The sequence below is a fragment of the Molothrus aeneus genome, chromosome 7 (assembly GCF_037042795.1).
Source record: "Molothrus aeneus isolate 106 chromosome 7, BPBGC_Maene_1.0, whole genome shotgun sequence".
Taxonomy (NCBI): Eukaryota; Metazoa; Chordata; class Aves; order Passeriformes; family Icteridae; genus Molothrus; species Molothrus aeneus.
In genome coordinates this window covers 26,298,310-26,314,794 of record NC_089652.1, presented here as the reverse complement: position 1 = coordinate 26,314,794, position 16,485 = coordinate 26,298,310, and positions in this window count along the sequence as shown.

Here is a 16,485-nt window from a genome sequence, read left to right as displayed (position 1 = left end):
CTTATGCCTGTGGTTAGGAACTGTATAAGGCAGGATTAAATCACACGCTTAATTTTAAGCATCCACTTAAGTGCCTCTTGGTAGGTAGGGCTTCAGTAAGTTAAGTTACATATTTGACATGTTTGCCAGCTTAATAGGATAATTTCAAAACTAAGAAAAGGGAATGAATATGCTGCCTTTATTTATGTTACACATTCTATACAAAATGGTTTCTCAAAGCCCTTTATGAACCATAAACTGAGCTACATTTCAGCAATTGATTTCAAAGCCTTTTCTACTGCAGAAGCATAGCACCAAGAAACCTGGTGAGAGAGCACAAAGACAAAAAAGTTTGATACACACTTGCAGGAGCTGTTGTATATTGAGGGGGAAATCTGAGACTGCAGGAACACAGCAACATGGTGTTAATTTGTAGTTTTGATCTGTTGATGCACTTTTGAAAAGACCTATATTGAGTTAAGCACTGTTCCTGCAGAGGCTATTTACCATCACAGAAAGTAATGGTGATCTCTGTGTCACCAGGAATAAAAATTCTCTTCCATTATAAGTGTCATGTTCTTGTCACTGGGTGAACACTGCACTGCCCAAGCCATGAGCTAGCCCTGTTCTTTGGCATTTACTGCTTACTGCATCAGTGATGCACTTTCTGGGCAGGCCTAGGGTGGTATTTTCAGGGTCCCCTGTCGTGGGGAGGAAAGATGAATCTGACTCCATGTTCTTAGAAGGCTAATTTATTGTTTTATGATATTATATTAAAGAGTACTATACTAAAACTATACTAAAGAATACAGAAAGGATGCAGACAGAAGGCTTAACAAGATACTAATGAAAACTTGTGACTCTCTCTTCAGAGTCCAACACAGCCTGACTGTGATTGATCATTAAGTAAAAACAATTCACATGTTGGATAAACAATCTCCAACCACATTCCAAAGCAGCAAAACACAGGAGAAGCAAATCAGATAATATTGTTTTCCTTTTTCTCTGAGGCTTCTCAGCTTCCCAGGAGAAGAATCCTGGGCAAAGAGGATTTTTCATAAGATATGATGCTGACAGCCTAGTTTTCAGTACTCAGATCAGCCAAGTTACTGTAGTGTCCCATGGCTGGCCAGACCTCCTTTTCAGAAGCTGTTGGGTGGGTTAGTTTTCACCAGCACTCCCCTCAGTTCTGTGCTTTGCTTCTCCCCAGGTAAGCCCTTTTCAGCCATACTGACCCAGACTTGGGCCAGCGTGGCCTCTCAGGGACCATGCACAAAGAGCTTGGTCAGTAGCACCTTCAGCAAACAAGCAATCTGACAACTGCTGGAGCTGTAACCTATGGCTTAATACTTGCCTGAAGGAATAGGTATCTAAAGTAAGCTTTGTATGCGTATAAATTGGATTTATAAAACCAATTAGTCACTCCTGACATCAGCTACGTTGAGCCTGGCCAGACTGGAATCAAACAAGCAGTGAACAAGGGCTCCCTGTTTGCAGCTACCTTTGTTCCTCCCTGCACAGACTACAAAGAAAAGGTTTCTAGGACACAGCCCCTGTCACTGTCTGCCTTTACCTTTGCCTTCCAGCTTCATTAGGACAAGGAGCACAGGGATTATATTGCTATGTCACTCAGAAAAATGCACAAAAAGCCTCAACAAAAAGCATCATCTGGTAATAATGAAATATTCAAACAGATTTGCAGATGACAGTGCCTGATTCTGACAGGAGAATATTGTTTGGGAGAAGTTATTTGCACAAACCAGTGAATGATTGATGCAAGGACAATGAAAGATTGATGTGTGAAAACACAAAACACATCTGCCCTAATTGAAAGTCTTGGGTTCTTCAGAATTATGGGAGGGGAGAAAAATTCCTGCCTATGAGATTCACCGTCATCCCATCCTCCAGAAATTTTCTAATCACTCATCCTACCTCTCTTTCATGCTGATTTCTCCTTGATGCCTCCATCAAGATTATCATGGAGTGACAAACTGTGCATACATAGAGGACTTGGTAGGAAGTCAGGGTGGAAGCAGAGTAGTTGTGGAGAAGGAAAGCAGCAAAGTGAGGGGAACTGACAGGGAAAACCAGAGCTTCTGCTCTGTCCTTTAGCACCCAGCCTACTAGATATCATCACAGATGCCATGAAGATCCATTCTGGTGCTTTGGTTTATGACCAACAGTAAATTACATAGAGTCAGGAGAAACTCTTATTATAACCACATATAGTCCTTGCTTCCCTTGTAGTTAATGCTTAGAAAACTTTAAAAATTCTAAACAATACCTTGAAAATCATGTGCATGCATATTCAATTCAGACAAGCCAAAATGGCATCAGGAAGTTTATTCCTGGGAAAGACTTTGCAAGGGAAAAGATGCATGGACTTATAGTAAAAGGCCAGTCTGGGTAGCCATTTGCAAATCAGAAGGCTGAATGTTTTGGAGGTTTAGCTGTACAGAGTTTGTAAGCTTCACAGTCAAATCTCACTGGCAATATAGCCAGGACATGGCAAATTGAACCTTGCTCTGGATGTCTTGCCCAGGATGGGACCCAGGATGGGTCTTGGTACACACTGGCACATAACAGAATATTAAACAAGGGTGTATTTTCAGTCTCCTCTTGCAACAGTCTGAACTTCTCCCTTCAGTGCTTTCACTCTTTGACCTCCTCAAACAGACACCATCATTGCCCTTTTCAGTGCATGGATTTGCTGGCACCTTCAAGGCCAGCAGCACTGTTAGGAAACACCAGGGAACCTGCCCAAAAGCATGAAATGGCAGGCATTAACTCTCAGCCAGGGTTCATTGGTAGCTCACAGCATTTCTTGCAGCCAGGAGCTAGCTAAAGAGAGTAGAATGCACTTGATATATTTTAAATGTCATTGTTTTACTGCTAGCCTTGCTGGTGGCACAGAGCACCAGCAGCTATGGAGGTAATGATGCCTCAACAATGGGCACCAGCTGAATTGTTAGAAAGCTTCAGTCTCACCCAAGAATTTCCTAGCTAATATTGCCAACATTGCCCTCTCCTCAGAGCTATAATTTGGTAGATGGCAAGAAATGGAGTTCTGTACCCTGGAAAGTATCTAAACAGTGACAAAGAGGTGGTGCAAGGAGACTGGTCTTCCCTCAGCCTTGCAGACAGAAATAAAGAAAAAAAGACAGAAATAGTCACATACCTGATTTTCTGCAGTCAATATCATATAATCAGTTTTTTGAAAATTACTGGGAGACATTCCTATATCATTATTTAATTTCCAGTTATGCCTGGGAGCTGTGTATTTGAACTCTCCCTTCTCAGATCAGACTCTGAACAAGCACAGAACAAAAAACTATCTGGTCCCAGTGAGCTATCACAGGACAAGCCAGACTGGATCAAAACTGTAATGCATACTAGTTTCCCCCAAACAGCAACACCCAGGGTTCAAAACAGAGTGTTTTTATAATTATTACATATCTTAAAGCAACTGTTAATTTCTGTTCTATCAGCAAAGTAAAAAGGAAATGGGTTCAGGATTGCAAGGGGACAAGGGAAGGCTTCAGCACTTCTAGTTTATCTGTTACATGCACACTGCACTGCGATCCAGGGAGAAAGTTTCTATTCAGGCAGCATTAGGGTGACATATCTGTCACTGAACTGGTTGATTTGGGCACTGAGCAAGCACTGCAACATTCTTGAGTGCAAGTTATATGCATGGACCATTAAAAAGTGACTTTATTCCTTCTGTTGGCCCTGCTTTGAGCAGGTGTTGGTCAGAGTACTCCTTTTCCAAACATAATAATTCCACCCATGGCAAATGCCCTGTCTCTCATCTTTAAAATAGGCTTCCTGTTCCCAACACCTGGAGCCCCTACAGCTTGATCTTTGTCTCAAGAAAGCTCAGCCTTTAATTTTCCTGTGCTTCTAATCTCTAATTTCACAGGCCAAATCCAGAGATTTTATGTTGAATGCCCCTGTATTTGAAGGGGCTTGGGGGTATCTGAGGGGCTGCTATTGCAAAAGCTATGCTTATAAAAATACTTCTGGGAAACATGAGCTACCCCACCTCTCCCACTAGGAAAACAGCAGTTCTGGTTAAGGACTAAAAAGTGTTGTTTTTACACAGCAACAAAAAAAAAAAAAAAAAAAAAAAAAAAGAACTGTCATTGTAACATGTGCTCCTGATATTGTATTGTGATGAAGTGTAAATCCAGGCTGAGCAGGCCATAAATTGGATTATACCATTGCTCCTCCTGACCCTCTAGTCAGACAAGTTTTCTATTACGAAGACCCCATATTCACGAGTTTATATCCTGGCTATAAAAGTTTAGTTTAAGCTGAAAGTTGGTATAAAATACCATAACTCCAGAGTGAATCTCTTTTGTAAACTTGATAACAGCTTGTAATACACTTCAATAACGTCTTTCACAGAAGGAGGATGGACTGTTTAGAATTCACTGCAACCCCCCCATGGAAGCATTTACCAGTGGAATCACCTTTGGAATAGGCAGAGTAAAATATTGCTTCTAGTTTAATCTGCAGAAGGAAAGGCTGAATTTTGATGCCTCTTTTGGTAAACTGGGGAGGAAAGCAGCAGATTTTTTTTCTCTGTAAAAGACCAGTCTAGTCATTATAAACTACTTTTAAAGATTTTTAAAGTTCTAAGCTAGTTCTAACTTTAGTTACCAATACTATAAAAACTAGAAGCTTCAAAACTAGAAAAAAAATCTATTTCTATTTTTCAAACACTGGATAAGAAATAAAGATTATATTTGAATATTTTCCCTTCTTACTTGCAAGTTTTCAGCCTTTGAGTTTTATCTTAGTTCAAACATTTAAGTCAAATATCTTTCCTCTGCAATCTTGATTTTTACTTTGGTTTATTTGATCCCTTAAATCCCATATTATTGTCCCTGTTCTCTGCACAGATTAGCATTGCTTGAAGCACCAGCAGATGAATACAAGAATCCAACTGTTAACCCATAAAGAGCAGACACAACTCAATCTCTTCTGGACAGAAATAGATTCTCAGGAGCATTTGCTCTGAAAAAGGATCAAAATCTGATCAATATATGACTGAGGGTGAATCACAGCTGTTGTTTTGCATGGCAAAGTCCAGTTCCCAACAGCTCCACCGTAAATAACTCCAGGCACAAAGTAGTACTCAGATTGGAGTAAATCCAATCCAGGACAGTCTTCAGGGCTTTGCATTTGAGTGAGACATTACTTCAGCACTAAACAGAAGAGTTTTGATAAAGGCATTTTGAAATTCTCACCCCAAAGCTCCTGTGATGGAAACCCTCCTTGGGGGAAGCAGTCTGGGACACAAAGCTGTGGTCACTAAAGTGAGAGGGATGCCAGGGGACACCAGATTTCCCTGCCTCCTGTTTATATTAGTGGAAGCTTTTGTGGGAGAGCTGTATGTACAGCTGTCAAGATTTTGACATTTTTTCCCCCATAAAAGCCTCTAATTTGATAAATCTCCTCCTCTCCCAGTAGGATGCATTGTTTCTTTGCTGTTCTGGACTAATGAGTGTTGATTGTGATACAGATCTTAACATGACCTAGTCACCAGTCAGGTGAAACTCGTGTCAATTTTTCCACGTACATGCAGAATTAAAACCTTCCTGAGACCTAATGATCCACGAGGTAAGTGGGAGGAAAGGGGAGGAGGAGTGATTAATCTCCCACTGTTTAGCATCGCTTCATTCTTTACAGAGAAACACCTTTTTGCATGAGAGTTTTATAGATTATATCATCAGCCAACACCTCACTATGCACATCCCTGGTCCCTAGGGGGAAATCTAAGGTTTCTTGCTCAATAAAAATCTTCTGAAGTTTTCCTCCCCACAGCATGTGGAGCTGCTTCACACAGTATTCCACCTGGGCTGATGCAGCTCCATGCAGGCTCCAGGCTGGCAGCTCAGCAAGATGAGCTTAAGAAACCCCCACAAGGGATTTGAACTCCCTTTTCTGAGCTTTGTTGGGGGGGCCCAGCTTGGTTTTCACCAGCCTGACATTGGTGCTGGGATGTAGATGGCTCAGCAGCACCGAGTGAGGCAGTGCCTTATGGGGCAGCCCAGCTGGCTCTCCGTATGGAGCACACAGTCTGCTACACTCCCTGATACTCTGCAGGGCTGACAAGCACTGGTAGCCATTTGGCATACAAAGCATGGAAAGGGAGGAGATCTCACTGTTTCCTGACTCTTCAGTGTCTGTAGATAGTTATTTTTTCTGAGTACTTCTGTCTTTAGTCTTCCCAAGATAAAAAAAAATAAATAAAACTTGCAGCAAATGGCATCTCCTTTCTGCAGCATAAGCTTTAAAACACAGAGGGATCAAACTTCTTCCAAAGATTATTTTGTTATTTGCTTAAAAAGAGTTCTTTGCTCTTATGTTTTTCCTCCTCCATTAATCAGAATTCTTTCTGTATGCCATCTCAAACTTAAGGGCATACCTATACAGCTAAAGAGAGCGTGTTGCAGCCTTTTATCAGGTGGGAATGACTCAGGAAACCAGGAGCATGTACTCAGTCTCTCAGGCTGGGCAGAGGGAGACATGAAATCAGCTAAAGCACTGTTGGCATTCCCACTGCAGAGGGGGCTCTGGGTACACCCAGAGATGGGTCCCCAGGCCAGGGGTTTCAGAACTCCTGCCCGTGATTCCCCTGCACCTTTAGACAAGGATCAAAGATTGATCCACAGCAAGCACAACCCACTGCTGTCCTTGGCTGCCTGCAATGACTGCATCCACTGACTGCTGGAGTAAGAGGTGGTATGGACACCCTTTCTCCTCCTTGAATGCTTACCTGAGGGGTAAGGAAAGCTCAGGTAGTCCCACAAATTCCTTCTGTCCATCCTGTGGGATGAAGACTACCAAATACCTCTCTTCCTCACTGCAGCACACGAGGATAGGTTTTCTTCCTTGTCCACTCACTCTTTAGTGGCAGCTCCTCCAGTGCTCCCTGCTGTAGTCACTCCTTCCTCCCCACTTCTCTTGTCTTGTTATCAGGGAGCAGCAAGAGCAGAAGGCAAGCTGTGAGCTGAGGAAGACCACAGCATTGGAGGTAACAGGGTCTACCAACAATCCCAGATAAAGAAAGGCAGCACATCAAGGCCAGAATCCATGCAAAGAACGTACACGGCAGCAAAAGAGGAGAGACAAGGCTGCAGCCTTTGTCCAGGTACCATCCATGAGACAGGGGTGGAAAGATGCTACCTACAGCCCTAGGCCAGGTCTGAAAAGAGCTTCTGCAGCACAGCTGAGAGCAGATACAGCCACAGCACAGCTTGGGGAAGGGTTGAACCCACTGGCCTTTGCTTAAGTGGGATCCTCAGACCCAGGGGGCAGGGTGTGGTTGTGGGTCCCAGCTGAGGCTGGTTAGGGTTATTTGAGGCCTATTAATGCCCTCACACCTAATTACATTTTCCAGATTACATTCTCCATGCTGTCCTTCTCAGTCTTCTGTGCCTTGGGGTCCCAGCCCTACCTGGGACCTGATGGTGTTTTTGCAATGCAAATAACACAGCAGTTAATCCGTGATGTGAATTAAATTCATGTCAAGTTCTACTTGAAGGGTGCCCACACAACCTGCCAGGAGGAGTGTAGCTGCTAATTAGCACCCATGTTGGCTGTCGGGCGAGGACATGAAATGTGTGAATGGAATACAGAGAATAAACTACCCACGCTGGGAAGCTGCAAGTTGACACAGTCTTTTCTATGCCAGATTTTTGTTCCTCTAATAACAGACATCATCAAAAGGAAAGGGAACTCGTAGGGCTGTAGCATTTCAGATACAGGAGACTTCTCAGTATTTGCAAAACCAAGATTTTGGATACAAATAATATTGAACTTTACCTTTAAGGCAAAGGTACCTTAAGAGATAGGTGTAAACTACAGTGTTAGTACTGTTAGTAGTGTTTTAAAAAGGTAACATAAGCAAAAAGAAAAGGAAACTAAACTGTTTTGGTCATTCATATTGGTTTCTGTGTCTCTGCACCCTCACTCCGCTGGCAATACGGGTAGTTTCCCTGCTTCTAACCATATTGATTTTCTTAGCAGAAAAAGCCTGAGGTTATCTAAACAGTTTAGTTTCTTGATTCTTTGTGTTGAATTCATTATTTTCTTTCTGCCTGGATATGCTGCTCTGTGTTGCACATGGTGCACCAATCTATAATTTGAGCAGAAATTGTTCACAGAGCTGGCCAACAATGGAGGCGGGTGTGTGCTCTGGTGATTAACACATCAACACTCCCATCACCGGCCCAGATTTCCATTAGAACTCCTCAAAGGGACAATGGGCCAATTACTGGTGGTGTCAGTGGCTGCAGTTCCTAAATTTGATGTGTTTCCTTAGTTCCTGAGCTGTGTTCAGCCTTGCAGCACCAGCAAAAGGGACTCTTTGAAGGTATTTCCCACCAGGGCAGCTGGTACTGACTTTGCTGAAATGCTCTCATTGATTTCATCCCAAATGCAGAACAAAGGAGAAACAAGGGGAGTTTCCAGGTCAGGAATGTAATCATTTGCATACTAGGTCATCCCATCCCTGTCGAATCCCTCTTGTACATGAGATTTCAGAGGCAGGTGAAAATCTTTATGGTACGCACAGAAAACCTGGCACGTAACACAGGAATGAGATGTGATTACTCTCCAGCTCAAGGCCACCATAAATCATTGGCCTCACTCCTGCCTTGGAAAAGTCACTCAGGGCAGAGTAAATCCATTTCTCTGGCTGGAGGTGTGCTGGAGCAGCAGAGGACAGGACACTCCTGCAGGCAGAAGTGTTTCAGAGTCCTTGAACCCTGTGCAGCAGCTCCATCCCTGCATCCCTTTTTTTGTCTGGGCTGGAACCAGGATCACTGGCAAAGCAGGTTTTGTAGCTGAAGGCCTCATAGTACAGAGCACAGGTGGGATTTGACTGCTGAGCAATGCACATAGCCATGAGAAGCTTCTCTTCCTTGAGGAGGAAGCTGAAACCTCTTCAAGTCACTCCAACACTTCATCTGGGCTCCCTAGCCACTGTAAACCCCTCTGCTCCTCCCACTGACCTGCCAGACTCTTGCATGGCTTGTGCCAAAGTATGAATGGAGGGGATTGATCCTGCCTGGGTGCTGCTTGTCACCCCACTTCATGATCTGTGACCTGTGCCTGATTAAACACCAGCAAGCAGCCCCTCCATCTCCACATGCCTCACCCACCTCTCCAGTGCTGCTAGTGCCAGCTGTAACTGTCATGGAAAAAGCCCTTGGAAGCAGTGTTTTATGGAATGACAAATAGATTCTAGATTAATGACCAGAGTCCTGCAAGGCTGGGAAAGAATCACCACAGGTTGCACATGGTTTGCTGGGACAGGCTGTACCATGGCTGCTGGTGGGCAGGTGACTCTGCTTTTTTTGGTGTGTTATATTCAAGGAGATATTAAACCAGCTCTCTTCCATCTTTGTTACAGATGCTGCTCTGATCTGCTGCATTAAGTAATTTGTACTTCTCCCCCAGAAAAGAATTTATTTCCTCTCTGTGCTGGTGTCAATGCTAATCTTAGTGAGTGTTACTGAAGCGTTTTACATCTGCTCCAGCAGCAGCTGCTCTGCAGGAGGGTGACTTGACAAGGGGACAGGGCACAGGAGAAAAGTCACACTAGGTGCTCAACAGAAGGGGCAGGAGGGAAGGGCTGGAGACTGTGGGCAGCTGAAGAGGAGCATGCAGCACTCAGCAGCTCAGGGATGCAAAGAAGGATATAAATACAATATAAACAGGTCTCTTCCCAGATGCATGTTTGAGTGGTGTGAAATGCCCCACATGAGAGGGGTCTGTTGCATAATTGTCACCAGGGAGGCCTGTGGGGATGTGTCAAATTAACTCTGCTCAAAACCTGCTTGGCAAGCAGTCTGGAAAAGAAAAGAACAATTTGTAAATTTTCTTTTCTCTTGTGTTTGCAAAAAAACAGGCTCAGACCATCCTGATTCTGAGGAAAATATGTTGAAGTTCTTGTTTGCACTTCAGCAAAGGGGCTCACTGGCAGCCAACAGCTCTGCAATCAGGTGGTCCTTCTCCTAGAGGGGTCAAACCAAACTGGGGAGCATCTCTGATGGACAACAGGGTGGGACAGAGCCCTGCTGCAGTGCAGCTCTGTATTCTTACTGGGTTATAGATTTTGCAGCTGGAACAGTCCCCACACTGATGTTTCCCTGCACAGGGTACCCGATGCTGTGTAGCTGTATGGGAACTAGACTTCTAACTCATTTTAGTGAATTTAAAGGGATATAATCCCTCTCTTGTGCTCTTTCTGCATTTCAATAGGTAAGCAGGTTGGTGCTGGATCTGTGGAGATGGAAAGCCATTTGGTCAGCATATCAAGGACTAAATTGGAAAATTCAAGAACTTAAGAGTGTAATTATATTTTTTTGGTCCACCCTATAGAGCCAGTCAGGCCTGGGGGCTGGAATGTGTCTCTAGTGCAGGGAGAAGGCAGACCAAAGGAAAGCAATGCAGCAGTCTACATCCAGCCTCGGGAAGAGATTGAGGTTTCTTAAAAAAATCTAGATATTGTTTTCTTCCCAAATTGCAGGGATTTGCAAACCTTCCCTCTCCCTTCCGCTGACCCTGTGAGCAGAATGGCCCCGCGGGGAGCGAGGGCTCTGCACAAAGCGCATTTCACAAACCTTCTGATTCCAAAACAAGTTTTCCTTCTTTGCGGGGCGGAGACCGAGACAATGAGAAACCGGCAGTAGCGAACCCTGCATGTAAGTGCATTTCAGCGCTTTAGATCCCGGGAAGGTGCCAGGGCTGGATGGGAGCCGTGCCGGGATGCTGCAGGGGGTGCTGCAGATCGCGGCTTGCCGCTCGCCCTCCGCCAGCCCCGGCACCGGCTGCTGCAGACTTGTTTACATCTCAAAAGATTTATTTATGTTGTAAAACTATCTGCTGCTGAATAGATGAGAAGAAATATGTGAGGGAAACCATAATTATTTAATACTTATTCCGTTTATTTTCTATTCATTTAGCAATGGTGGCATTCTCATTATAATTAAAGGGAGATGGGTGGCCTTCTAATGCTTTTCCACATGTGTTTCTTCCTTCCCTTTGAAAGTGCTTGGCAGATTTGGGTCATATATTTTCTTCCTATCGTTCAGCAAGGGGAAGAGGGGAAAAAAATTCCCAGCACCAATCTTTTCTAATACTTCTACATTATTTCAATCCAGCAGAGGTTTGCTCTGCCTCAAGCTAAAGAAAATCTATTAGGCTCTTTAAAGAAGTGAGTCAAAGGGGATGCGTCCAGGATAAGGTCAGGCAAAGATGTGTACAGCAGAGAATGATAGTGCTCAATATCATTGCTCTGGCTGCCTGAAAAAGTTCACCCCACGGGATGCCAAGCTCCACTTAAACTTGTCTCTTGTCTTCAAATGTCTGCAAGCTGGAAACAAGCACTTAACACTTTTTCCTGGTATTTGCCTGAGGTAGGTGGGAAACAAAAATTCAGAGGGCAGGACCAGATTCCCTTTTTCCCACAGTGCAAACTGAGAAGGGGTTGAAGCTGGAACTGTCCAAAAGTCATGTTGCTGCTCTCTTCTGGCCATGAGCATTTTAGAACATGCTTAATAATGCTCATATTTAACAGCTAGTGCTTGTTAAAATTGTTACAGGTAGGTTTTTACTTAAAAAACAGCACGTGCAGCTCATCAGGGCACATATTTAAGCGGATGATTTATGGTTAAGTTAGGTAAGGTTACGCAAACCTGTATCATTGCACCCGCTGCTACAGATTTTTTTGTTCAGGGTTTGAGATAGGGACAGAGTTGCTGGAGATTCCTGCTGCACTCCCAGACAGTTGCATGGGGAACAGTTTCAGAAATTAGGATCTTTGGAGTGTGACTCAGCCCACACAAGACACCATGTCTGTGGAAGGTCCTGTCTGTGCTGCTGATTGTAGCAGGGCATGAGGGTGACAGCTCAGTTAGACACCTCATGTCAGAGGGAATGAATACAAAAAGTGCTGCTGAACTGCATCTCGCCTGCTTTTTTTGGAGTTTGGCAGTTGATGAGGGTTCAGCATCACCCTTGGCACATCTCTGGTTCTGTGACAGTCAGGTATCAGTAGCTGCTCCTGCCTTGGTTTTGTTAGGTCCCCAAGCAGAGAAACAGTCTTTTTGTCTATCTGGAAAATGAAGACAAAGAGGGAGATGGGAATGTGTAACTTTCTGCCATTTTCCCTCTGATCCAGCTCCACAGCAGTTTCAAAACACCCTCAGCTTTGGCAAGCAATGCTTTTGCTCCTACTCCTTTCCCTTGGCTGTCTCTTCCCTCTCCAAATCCTGGAACCCTCACAGAGTTTTCTTGTTGACTCTTTAACCTCCTCTGTATTGCAGGTGTTGTCCATGCACTTCTAAAGCACCACAGCCAGAGGGGAAAGGGGAAAACTAGTTTCATTTTCAAATCCTGGTCTGTAAAACCTTTTATATAGCAGCGTGCCAGGAGGGAAAATATAACTCTGAAGAGGCAGGATGTTTTAGAAGCAATTTCACTTTCCCCACTTCAGCAGCTCTGGAGTGCTGGAGCAAGAGGATGCTGCAGGAAGGAGGGTAACCCTGGGTGCCATGGTGCTGCCTGGCATTTTACTATCAGCATCAGGCTGAACACAAGCTTGGGGCATACACTGAACTCTGCATGGACCAACAAATTAAGGGCAGTGGCCAAGAATACCATAAGCAGTGGTGACTGAAGGGTCTGGCACCAGTAATTTAAAATGTCACAAGTTAGAATTTCCAAAACCCTAATCTCTGAAGTACTGAAGTTGCCAGGGGGCTTTTGCAGTGGCTGTTGGTTGGGCAGCCCTGACAGCAGCCTCCTAACACCCTGCCAACCTCCTGCCAGCAGCATCCCAGCCATGCCTGGGGAGCTGTGGAGAGCAGCTCTGAGATGCACAGGGGGTCTGTTCCTCCAGCCTGAGCATGGCCCTGCTGTCATTACTGCTGCTGCTCATTGTTTTCCCAGAGGAGTCCCACTGCAATGGGTGTGCTCTGCTGAGATAAGGCACCCACACTGGCTGGCAGCAAACAACAGGGCTGTCAATCCTCATGCTTCAGGGCTCAAACTGAGCACAGTTTCAGGCTGGGGATGAGCCTGTGAGAACTGTTCTCCACACAAAGGTGTGCAAAATTCACTTGCTTGCTTACAGATTCTGAAGCCCAGATTTGGCCTGTTAAATTGTTTGGGGCAAAGGAAGAAGGTTAAGCCAAATCCCATCACAGCAGAACCCCCAGAGTTCCCTGTTTCCCTGTGTTTCCTGTGATGGGATATCAGGAATGATTCCAGAGTTGAATGGTTTTGCTTTGCAACCCTGGTCTTGCTGGGAGTGAAATGCATATGAGGGAGGAGCTCTCTGCAGATGGAAATGGAAGAGTCAAAATGTCAACTGGCAGCACTTCTGCACCTCTCACCTCTCCAGCTTAGCTCATAAAATAAAAAAATTCCATTGAATCATGTCAACAGCAGAGGGTATCCCAATTGCCTCTGCTTCCACCCAGCAGTTCTTATTCCAATATGACATCTCCCAGCAGCTAATCCCAGTGTTGCTTTAGCTAATAAACTACAGAGAAATCCCAGTACCTTTTAAAAATCCTCTCTTTGGAGATAGCTGTATCTGATTCTCTAATAAAGATTCCATTAAGAGAAGCCTCTGCTGTGCTTTGTTAAGGAATTGATGCAATTTGATTTTTATTACATGAACAGACTAACATGGATACTGGCTGTCTCTGATACAAAGAGTCACTGCAAAAAGTATTGTGCTTCCTCATGCACACCAAGATAAGGTAATTAACTTTATATTAAAAAAAATCTCTGTTGAGATCTGTTCTGCATAATTCAACACCTTGTGCCAATTAAAGAGAACTTCTTTGGAAAATGATTTAGGCTGTAATTTTATAAGTTTTTAGATTTGTGTGCAAATATGCATGGCTTTATGGATGTTTTGATGAGTGTAATTTTTCTAGTAGAGTTTACACATTTGTTTCCTTTATTCATAAAGTGAGGCTTTTTAGAAGAGCTCCTGGATCAGGCCTACATCTCAAACTTGATGCCCCTGTGAGGGACAGAAAAATCCTGCCCAAGATAAGAAAACTCAGCCAAGCATCCCCTCCTCTGCCCTCCTCCCACCCCTCCTGCCCTTCCCAGCCCCTCAACACTGACCCCTGGTTTGGATGGCGAGACCAGGGCGGGTAAATCAGCCCAGAGACTCTAGTGGTTCACCAGGGTGTTCCATGGTGCCTTTCTGAGTTGCAGAGAAAATTTTAGGACAAATTTGGAAAGATGAAAATGAACTGAGGACCAGCTGGGAACTGTCTGAGGACAACAGAGCCCCTCTCTCTGGTGGACAGTCCCTGTGCGCTATTGTCCCTGGGGAGGTGGTGTCTTTAGGTCCATGGGGACATTAGGGTGAACCCTGCACTGGGGTGTCTGGCCAGCCTCCTCTCCACCCCTGTGGGAAACAGAGCCTGGGTGGCTGAGAAAACCCCTGAGAGAAACATTCAGGGTAAGTAGGGGTTGCCTGTCACCACTGAGAGCCCACCCTAATGCTGTGAACAGCTTGTGGTGCTCCCCCCCATGACACAGAGAGCCATCTCAGTTAATTTGTGGGAGAACTCAAAATAGCTTAGAAATATACAGTTAGAACAAAGCATTTCTTGTTACCCTGGGATGCAGCAAATCAGAATGGTTGCTTGATTGATGTGGCTCTCTGAGAAGATGCACTGAGAGCGACTGTGATAAATAAAGACAGTCCAGTATTGGCGACAGTAACAAAAATCCATGGCAGGGATGGATTAGACCAACATCAAGGGATTAGGTGGTGTGCAATCAGCTATTGAATAGGATAAATACCTTACACATTAGGGCTACATTTTAAAGAAGAAAGTGCTAAATGAAGGTCAAATGAGATGCAGAGTTTTGCTCTCAATAGCCGTCTGTCTACTTACCTGGACTGATAAGCTCCACATGAGGGTGATTCAGTTAAGAGGATAATAATTAACAATCCCCCAAAGCAGACAAACTCTGTCACTAAGCCAGTCAAGAGTCTCATTCCCCCTTTCATATCCTCAGCTTGCAAGTGCTATAAGTCAGTCACTTATGCCAGCATTGGGAAGTTAAGGTAAAACAGCAGCCAACATGCTTTAGCTGATATTTCTTGAAGCAGCTTGAACTGACTTGATAGACATCTGGAAGCTCCCTACTGGTCTTCAGTGTGGTGGTTCCCTGTGCCACAGATGGAGACTCTGAGACTACTTCATCCTAGCATTTGGGCTTCCAATACTTAGAAAAGTGCCCCCCTTTTTATCTACATATCCATCATCTACAGCTAAACTACATCTATATCCACATCTCTTTGCACCTATATCTGCCCAGATGCAGCTAGTCTGTGGTGAAGGTTTTCCCTAGTATTAATTTTTCTGTTATCATAATGTTGCTAAGCAGCCCTGATTAGATAAGATCCAAATAATACACTAGTTTCCATTAGAGTTATCTACTGTTTCTTTGGCTGCTTGTCAGACATTCGCGTTTCACTCAGGAAATTTTACTTTGAACCCATGACCACTGATTCATCCAGGGTGCATCTTTTGAGTTTACTTCAACAGCTCTAAAGGATTTAAATGGGGTGGAGGGCCGTGCATCCCTTCACCAGCTCTTCCCAAGCAGTTATCACTGTGCCCAGGTTGCTCAGCACAAAGCATATGTAGATACACACATGCTCACTTTAAGTAAAAGACTCTGACCTAAAGAAATTATATATTTAGACAAGTAAGACATGCAGTGGGTGGAAGAATATTAAACTCTTCTTCACTCTGAGTGGGAGAAAAGAGGGAGAGAGCTGAAGCACAAGTATTAAATAATATTAGATCATCTTTTTATAGTAAAAAATATGAAGTTGCTTTCAAAATTTCTAGTATAAATAAGACATAGCACTATAAGAGTAGAGTCATGTATATCTGTATTAAGGTACCTGTAGTAATAGATCTTATATCTGTCCAGAAAGGGCAATATACTACCCAGCTACTAAGAACTTTTACACTGATACAATTTATAAAATGGTATTGATTTTCTCTTGCAGTAGAAAGGCATGTTCTCTGCAAGTGAAACAATGTACTGGTAAAATTATTTTGGGTAGTGGTCTGTAGGAGAACTTGAAACTTTTAACACTAGGAACATTTAGCTCTTCCACATAGGAAAGGCATAATTTGGCATTTTCTTTCTTTTTTTTTTTTTTTTTTTTTCTTTTTCTCTACCTTTTAATATTTAGGAAGGACTCTGCAGAAAAATCAGCCTACCAGTGAGTTCATTTGGGAAAAAATAGGGATTGTTAAAACTAATGCAATGTTCTTTTAAGCCATCTATATGATCCAAATTCAACTGTAAACATCATGCACAAGGGCTTCTTACTAGAATGTCATTATTTTCTCTTTGTATTTTTATTCAGTTTAGTAATCCCACAAAACCAGCATGTTTCAGTTTGGCCAGAGTCAATAAAGGAAAAATTAT